At 41.6% G+C, this 9,143-nt stretch overlaps 1 pseudogene; it reads left to right on the top strand.

The window, feature by feature from the left end:
• Window positions 1-5,186: 5,186 nt before the first annotated feature.
• Cavporv1r-ps737 (vomeronasal 1 receptor cavPorV1R-ps737 pseudogene) lies at window positions 5,187-5,801 on the top strand (annotated as a pseudogene).

Genomic DNA, 9,143 nt, shown 5'->3' on the forward strand with positions numbered 1-9,143 from the left:
AAGTTTGGAAAACTAATTCTTTTATTAATTCATACAGTGGGTAAATTTACAGCATTTGGTTGTATTTTTACCAATCAAAATTCATTGAATATAAATTATCAGAGTCATGAAAGAAGGATAAAAGTATGAGTCCTTAGGGGAAAAAAACACCAAGAAAATATTCAGTCTTATTCAAGTAAATGCTGTGAAAGCCAAGAACACTCAGAGAGTTTGGACCACTGTGCAAGTGGTCCTGAGTAGTGACTGTAGGTTGAGAGAAATAAGAATTTCTAGAGCCAAATTTATCCATCAGAGGATGCTCAGGAATTTGTCCATTTTAGCATCTCAGCTGCAAAGTTGTCTGGAAACGGTTTGGCATGAACACAGTAACAACTTTCAGAACATAACTACTTAGACCCTGCTCACATCCATTGGGCATTTTGCAATATAAAATCATAGCTATTATTATGGTCTTACCACTATGCTATTTATTTCCTGTAAAAAGAAGACTTTCACTATAGAGTCTAAATCTGGCTCAGAATCTTTAACAAACCTGGAAAGTATTTTCTTCTCATGCTTCTTTTCATTGTTGCTCTACTAGGCCATTTGTCTCTGTGTTTGCATGGTTAGTGAGCTATGTGCCTTCTGAATAGGGCGTAGGAACAAGAAGGACATCAGTAGGAAGAAGAATCGTAGATGTTAGAGAAAGAGAAAACTATTCAAGGAAAAATTGTGCTCTTTAAAACTTTGCTCTCTTTGAAATTGCCTCACCCTGTAGCTGCTTCATAGCTTCGTAATTATTTCTTGACCCCAGTAACAACAGGAGTGTAACTGAACATGCAGGATGCCCGATTGTACCAAGGTTTGTGTTGCTAATCCAGTCCTGTATCTGATGACCATTAGACTGGCCCTGTAACCGATGATCTCACCCTGCCAGCTAATCAACAGGACTGCCACGCTGTTCTGTCCTGTCTTTGTACCACCTCTGTAATTCCTGTTTATGCTTCATATAAAAATGCTGACTCACAAGGACTTGACGCCTGGCTTTTGTTGAAAATTATTCCAGCCGGTACCACTGGTGTTAAATAAATCTGTTCACTGCCTCTTGACTTCCTCAGACTCGGTTTTGCCACATTAGGAAAAGAAAACTGTCATAAATTTCAAATACACATTTGAGACATTTTCTCTGGCAAAACAATATGATTTGATTGTACTTTCTCACTTGTCCATGCATAGTCAACACCAAGGTGTTTCACCCGTAGTCAAGTGGTGCAAGGACGGTGGCCTGAGTCACTGAGAGATGACATGGGACTGCAGAAATTTATTCATAAGAAAGAGCAGGAAGATCTGGAGAGACTGCAAGGTAGTAACAGAGGAGGGCTCTGTGGTGATGGGCTGGACACAAGATCTGACGGCAGTGGACCAGAGAGAAAAGCACTGGGAGGGCAGTGGCATGAGCTGGACTGAAGACAGCCAAAAGGGACTCACATTATTTGGTGGCAGCTGGCTGCTCTCCACAGGGCTATGCTCCCCACACAGTCACTGAAGAACGGGTCTCACAGATTTAATTACCTAAGTGGTGATCTCAGTAGCTTGCACATCCCATTGTTGGCCAATAGTCAGAAGACAGCAATGTGTCTCCCCAGGCCCTGGGGTCCTTCAGGCAACACTGACCCGCACAGCTTCCCGCAGGCATGTTCTGTCTCCTGCAAATGGCAAGAGTCACGTGAACACAAGAGAGGCATTTGAAGTCCATGGTGGAAACGGCCTTAGTTTTTCCTGGGATGATACCATGTGTCAGCTAAAAACTGTGTTGCCTGCATCAATCACAATCTGTATTTTAGTCTGAAAGAACAAAGAATAACAAAACAGACGTAGGTCAGTCCACAAGCTACAGTCACTGAGCTGGATCTGTGGGAGGCACGTGGGTGTTTCCCAGGTGTTAAAACCAACGGGAGCAGACGCATCTGGAGGTGGGAGGAACGGTGACACTGAGAAGGGCAGCAGTTAGGTCTGACCACCTTCGGTCCTGAAATGGCACGAGTTTGACCGATGAAGCTTTTTCCTCTGGGAACTATTCGATAAAATAAAGATGAATTATTCATTTCCCTAAATCAACTGGCAAAATTTCACTACAAACGACATGCGGCTTGGGGTGGGGTGCTCTAGAGATGACGGGGGTTTGGCATGGCAGGGGACAGTCATCAGCTAAGTGCAGTAGTTGTGAACTTGCAGTAAGATTAGGAATGTGTACTCACTTTTACTCAATGAGTTTTTTAGAGAAATAAATCCTATACTCATAATTCTTTGTTTGAAAAAATGTTGAGTGTCCCAGTGTGCACTGTGCATAGTTTGTCACGTAAAGCCTGGAAACAACACACTTGTCTGTCACTAAGAAGCCCTGCTGAACACCCTGGGATACGGCAAGCAACAGAGTACCGCGCAGTGAGAAAGTGTGAAGTCCTCAGCGTGCCGATGTGGAGAGATATAGACATCGGTATCACCACGGGGAAAGGCAAGGGGCATGAGCGTTTACATATCTGGCATTATTTACACAAAAAAAGAAAAATGTGAATGCCCACATTCTACAAGAGAAAATTTGTGAGTCATAGTGCTAGAGCTAAACTGGGTTCTGGGAAAATTAGGGGAGAATTTTTTCATTTTACCAAAGATCAATTTAGATTTTAGGAACAGTCAAATGAATGGCCTACTAAAATATTAAATAACTTCAGTTTATAAAATTGTACCATACATCAAGAGCTATGCTAAGGAGCCGGGCGTGGTGGCACATGCCTGTAATCCCAGCACAAGGGAGGCTGAGGCAGGATCATTGCAAGTTTGAGACTAGCCTGGGCTACAAAGTGAGCTCAAAGCTATTCTGAACTGCACAGAGATCCTGTCTCAGAAAGACAAAAAAGAAAAAAGGAAAAAGAACTACCCTAAATACATTCTAAATTATAGATCACATGAATTAATTGCTCAAAAAAAAAACCTTTCCCCAAAATATTAAAAGAGAAATTATAAAATCAAAATCTTACAATCACTAAATAAATTATATATATAAATGCAAACGTTGATGCAAAATAGAATTCCATCACCAAAAGAATTTACTGACAAATTCTTTGAAACACGTATTTAAGAAGAAATATCTGTCTTATATGAACACTTCAAAATGTGTTCATTAAACACTGCAGAAAGAACACCTCTAACCTCATTTATAAAAACCAGAATAAGTTTGATTTTAGAATTCTTTACTAGATTATTATGGTAAAGCAAATCCTTCAGAGTTAGGATGAGCAGAAGTTGAGAGAATTCCTGATTACTAAACTTCTGCTGCAAAAGACATCTAAAAGAAACTTACACACAGAAGGGGAAGAGGAAACTAGCAAATGAGAACTAGAAAGGCATCAAACATTAAGAAAAAACAAAATGAACGCAACTTGGATGTACATTTACATAGTAGCATGGAGATAAATGGTCTTCATTTTCCAATCAGAAGCCTCAGATTGGAAAATGACTGAAGAATCAAAAAGAAGACCTAATCTTGTTGCATTTGCAACAAAGACATTTCACTGGCAAAGAAATACATACCCGGAAAGTGAAAGCATAGGGAATGATATTCCACACCACTGCAGTCTGAAAGCAATCCTGAATAGCTACACTCATGCCTGAAAAAGGTGATTTTAACCCAAAATAAGTCAGAAGAGACACAGACAAAGAAACCAGCTCAGCAGAACGTACAACAACTGTGAACAGGTATGCAGCAAATAGCAACATACAAAATTTCATTTAAAAAAACAATTCAACGTTAAGGAACAGGTGGGCCCCGAAACAACAATAATGGGTTAATTCAATACTCTGTGCTCATAAATATGTGACCCAGACCAAAAATTCAACAGAGAATCATACCATTACACTACACTTCAGAGCAAATAGGTTCTGCACACATTTATGGAGTGGTCTATTCCATGTCTTTCAGAATATCTTCAAACGTTCTCAAACACATCACGGCTTAGGCCACTGTCTCACTTTTCTTATTGCTCAGACAAAAATACCCAACATCCAAACACCAAACGAGGAGGAGAGCTTTATTGTAGCTCGGAGTCTGCAGCTTCAGTAAAGGTTTCAGTCCACACTTGGCTGACTCTGAAGCAGGGTGGTGGGGGAGCGTGGAGAGGAGACAGTCCATGGCAGGGCAGGCAGAAAGCAAGAGCAGGAGGCAGGAAGTAGCAGAGCTGCCGCTCTCTTTCTGCTGATGAGGCTGCAAACTTTTGAGTGATGCCACCCACACCCAGGGTGTGACTTCAGTTGTCAGTAAATCCATTCAGCCACACCGAGAACTAAGTAAGCAGAGGGTGAGCCCAGAAATGGGCGCAATGAGTGACAGAAAAAAAACAGAGGCACCATGTAAATATGTTAAAGAATCTGAAGCCACCGGGCTGCACAGGTGTTTACTCTGGAGTGCGGGGAAGACAGACAGATTAAGCAGCAGCACCAGGCGCTCGGAATAGGATGAGGGGAATCTTACACAATGAAAAGCACAGAGAAGGTTCTGCTTAGGGAAATTCTGAGCTCATTTCAGCAGCACTGTGAGTAAACTGTAGAGGGATATACAGGGATTTAAGCTAGTAGACTTGTTTGGTTGTTTTGGTGCTTCAAAAACTGGGTTAATTTTTTTTTTGAGGAATGTGATCATTAATACTATAAACGTGTACTAATAATAAAATAAAACTTGAAAAAAATCTAGATTGAGAATTTGGTTTTAAACTAGAGTCCCAGAGATGACATTTAAGACCACATAGAATAATACATAGTAAGTGCAACAGTAAAGGAATAAAGTCTTTGGACACTGCTCTTGACATTCCAGAAAACAACCACAATACAAAAAATTTTCTCAGATATATACTGTCATTGTATGCAATTTCTTCAACAAGTACTTGCTGAATCCAAATTTTTCTTCCTAAGAAGTAGGAGGTGGAGTTAAACCTTGTCAAGAGAACGATCTTCCTCTTTCTCACTGGACTGGCCCTGCGGGAAGGTCACTGTTTGGGGAATTATGTGCTCATGTTGGTGGGCACAGAGAAGCCCCATACACCTTTTCACCCTCCACTGGGCTTTCTCAAATGTCAGTGCTTCTTTCCAAAGGAATGCCGAGGACAATAGCAGCTTTTGGTCTGAGAAACTTCCTAGATTGTCCCTCACTTGCGGGGTGGCCCGTGGCCTGGCCATCTGCAGCAGTGGTCTCCTCACGGTGGCCCAGGCTGTTGCCATGAGTCCCAGGCACTCCAGGGGAGGAGGCTCGAGCTCGGATGTGCGCAGCACTTCCTTTAAGCATGTCTCTTCTTCTGGATTCTCAGGTCCTTGATAGGCAAGTGCCTGGTCCTTTATGTCACAAGTACCAGCCTGCGCACATCAAAACTTAGGCAGAGAGACAACTGCAGTATTTTCAACCAGAAACTCAGAAAATGAAATGGTTTTTCTCACTCTCCTGGTCCTATGTGGTGCTGTGTTTCCGAGTCTCACGGGTGGGTCCAGTGGCCACACGGTGTTTCTCCTCCTCGGGCACCGTGGCGGGTGCCCACCTGCCAGACTCCGAGTTCCTCCTCAGAACACTCCCTGAGCTGAGACCAAGGCTGCTCCAAGGATTCTTCTGATGCTTTATTTTCCTCCCTCTCTTTGGGTAGACTGTGTTCTTTATTTACAAATTTCCTCTTGGAGCATAACTCCAAACTACTGGGTTCTTGAGAATTTCTCTGCCTAAGTTATGAATTCTGAGACCATCTGCGCTCATTCAAGGAGATGGAGACCGGGCTGCATGTTGAAGCCCTTGGGAGGAGAGAGGAGCCATTGAGAAGATGTCTATATCTTGACTTTAAAAAGTAATTTTGAAATAACTCTCAGTTTCGTTGTGCTGTAGGTTATAAAAAACCAGCTGAGAGTAGATGGAAAACAGTTGTATTTTCATACAGCAAAGCTGCTGATCTTCCTGAGGTCACGAAAAGAGGACAGAGCTGCCTTCTCTTTTCAGTCTGCAACCCTGCAAGAAATGAGTAGCACCGAGCTTGTAAGACAGTTGCTTTCACCGCACGCTGCCAGGAGAAAGATGCACAGGGAGGACGCGATAGAGGCAGGGAATCTGGGGCCCTGTAAGTCTGTGCGGTCAGTGAGTGTCAGCAGCTATCACTTAAAATCAACAGTAAACCCAGTAAACCGTTTTAAAGAGGAAGAGACCCAGCTTAGCAGATTCCACAAAATAACGTGAATACTCACAGTTGACCGTAGAACTTCACATCTAGGCCAGATCTTTCAAATATATTCTTACATAAGACACACAGAATAAAAAATATTGATTGCACTGTTGGTTTCTAAACAATGAAAAATGTGCAGTTTAAAGAGCTATTTGCTTGTTATGTAGAGGAATTTATAAATATCTCCCTAGTCAAGGGTTTTTCCACTGAACTTGAAAAAGGGACAAGTTCAACCCATGTTAGTAGCAGTACAATCATTCATGCTGTATCTATAATTAATCTGAAACCCTGTATGGAGTAATAGTATTTTTTTAAGTACAGATTTAACTTTATGTTATGAACCTCTGCAAAAATAGAAAGGTAAAGAAAGAGTAATTGCTTCTGCACACTAAATCTCTGAAATAAAAGCAGTAGCAGAATTTCATAATTTTCTCTCTAGGTTTTCTGATTTAAGTGCACTTTATTTTTTTTAATTTATTTTTATTTTTTGGTACCAGGGATTGAACGCATGACCGCGCACTTGCAAGGCAGGCACTTATGCTGCTGAGCTAAACTCCCGGCCCTTAATCACAAATTAACAAATTAATGAAATATTAATGTTAAAAAATTTCTGAGTTATTTCAAGACATTATTTTAGCACCTTTACATGGCCTCATGCTATCTGTATCTCTGTCTTTAGAGATCAACAGCACATTATAGCTTTGAATAAAGAATTTGCTGTTTTGCCAATAAAGGAATCATCTGAATCCTCTGTAAGAGAATGGATGCAGCTTGAGAATACAGTGTGAGGTGGAATAAACCAGGCACCCAAGCTTAAATAGTTCACTGTTTTCTTATATGAGAAACTCAAAATATAAAGAGCAAAATAAAATATCAGTAACAGGAAGGAGGGAGAGAGACCCCTAAGAACCAAGATGTGCTATGTACGTCTACCAACTACCCACAATGAATGTATTTATTATATACTGAAAACATGTGCTCACAAAAATAAGTAAAATAAGGTAAAGTACAACAAAATGGCTGAGGATGTAGCTCGAAGGTAACACACTTGCCTAGTATTTGTGAGTCTCTGGCTTCAGTCCTCAATACCACATGGGGCAAGCTGCTTTGACCTCTTAGCACAAACAAATTCAGAGAAAATGCAGAATGCGTAACATAGTCAATTTGTTTAAGATGTACTATGCACAGCATCGAGAGACACCTGACACATTGCTTTCATTTCCTTTATGAAAGCTTTTTAAGAATTTTTTTAAATCCCTTGAGTATTCTTTAAAACATTTTTGATACAAAACAGTAATCTCAGCAAAGTTCCATCTTTGTGTCAGCAATCAGAGTCTCAAATTGTTAGGCCTCGTTGCTATGTAATATTTAAAAATGGCTCATTAGCATTTATTTCTAATGAAATAATAATTATCACCAGTGCCCTAACCTTCTATGTCACAGTCTGAGGAAATGTGTGGTCCCAGGCTGAGGGTATAGCTCAGCGGCACAGGACCTACCTGCGAGCACAAGGTCCTGAGTTCAGTTCCAGATACCAAAAATCATGTCGTCCCAGCAGTTTAAAAACTGAAAATCCAGATACAGATGGAATAGTTACCATGGGAAGCTCTGAGGAGCTGTCTATCTATATAGCTTCAGCAATGAAAGCAAAGTCTTTAGCTGCTTTAACCTTTAGAAAGGTCTGGATATGCAGACCCCGGAATCTTCTGTAGCATCTCTCATGGCTCGTGTGCAAACACATCTCATCGCCAGGCTGATAACCATGGACTGCTCTCCAGGACCAGGGAGTGGACCAGACTCTGTGGGAGCTGAGATCACAGGGGTTTTGTGTGCTCAGCTCTCTGCCATGAGCATCTCAGCAAAGGCCACTTCCATGGTAAATACCATGGTCCCAAGAGAGCACAACCAAGAAGACCCAGAGACCTTTTAATACCATCTGAAAATCCTTCATCTGAACAAACTAACTCATTGCTTTACTGCCCATTTATTTGCATGTTCAGGAATAACCCCAGGGCCTCGCACATGCTAGGCAAGGACTCTACCACTGGGATAAATTTCCTGCAATTTTCTGTGTGTTAATTTGGGATAGGATCTAACTAAATAGTCCAGACTGGCTTTGAGCTCATAACCCTCCTGCCTTAGACTTCCCATAACCTGGAATTACAGGCATGTGCCACCACAACTGGTTAATAACTCGTGTTTTAAAAGACAACATACAAAATAAATATAAGCTTAACTTAAAACTTTTTGTTATGTATATATAAATATCATCTTGTCTAAGTAACGCTAAGTGCTTAATTTACTCCAAAACTTCTCAAGTGGAGAGGCCAGGGATAGCTGCGAGGCATAAGTGTCTACCTTGAAAGTGCCAAGGTCCTGAGTTTGATTCACAGTGCCGAAAGGAAAACAAGTGAATAGTGCCTGGAAGCTTCCTGAAACCTGAGGTTTCACGGGTCAGTTTAATTTTAATCTGGGCCCTGAGGCTGATTCTTTTCTTGTGCCACTTAGCAACATGGAGAAGTTTATTTGGGCATGAACATTCCGCGTTAGATTACTTCAAACAGATAAATAACTGGTGACATTTTCCACTAACAACAACTTTGAAAAGGAGAAGGCCACTGGGAAGGCCACAGGCTGACTTTCCTGGGAGCCACAGATGTCCCTGGAAGGCTCAGAAGAGGCTGTCTAATACCACCTGACAGGAGACTGGCCAGCACTGGGTGAGGGCTCCGAGGACATCCAGCAGGGCAGTCCCCGCTCTCTTTCTCGATGCTGACAACTTAGAAATGCTTTCACCATCCAACCTTATCCTCTACGCATCTTTTTGAAACTGGGCTCAACTGAAATTGAGGGATATCGGAGTTGTACATACGCTTCTCAGCCGGCTCCTTCACAGAGGCAGCTAACGCACAGGCA

This window comes from Cavia porcellus, unplaced genomic scaffold (genome assembly GCF_034190915.1).
Source record: "Cavia porcellus strain 051 isolate PalLab524CR breed Dunkin Hartley unplaced genomic scaffold, mCavPor4.1 scaffold_13, whole genome shotgun sequence".
In the NCBI taxonomy this organism is placed as follows: Eukaryota; Metazoa; Chordata; class Mammalia; order Rodentia; family Caviidae; genus Cavia; species Cavia porcellus.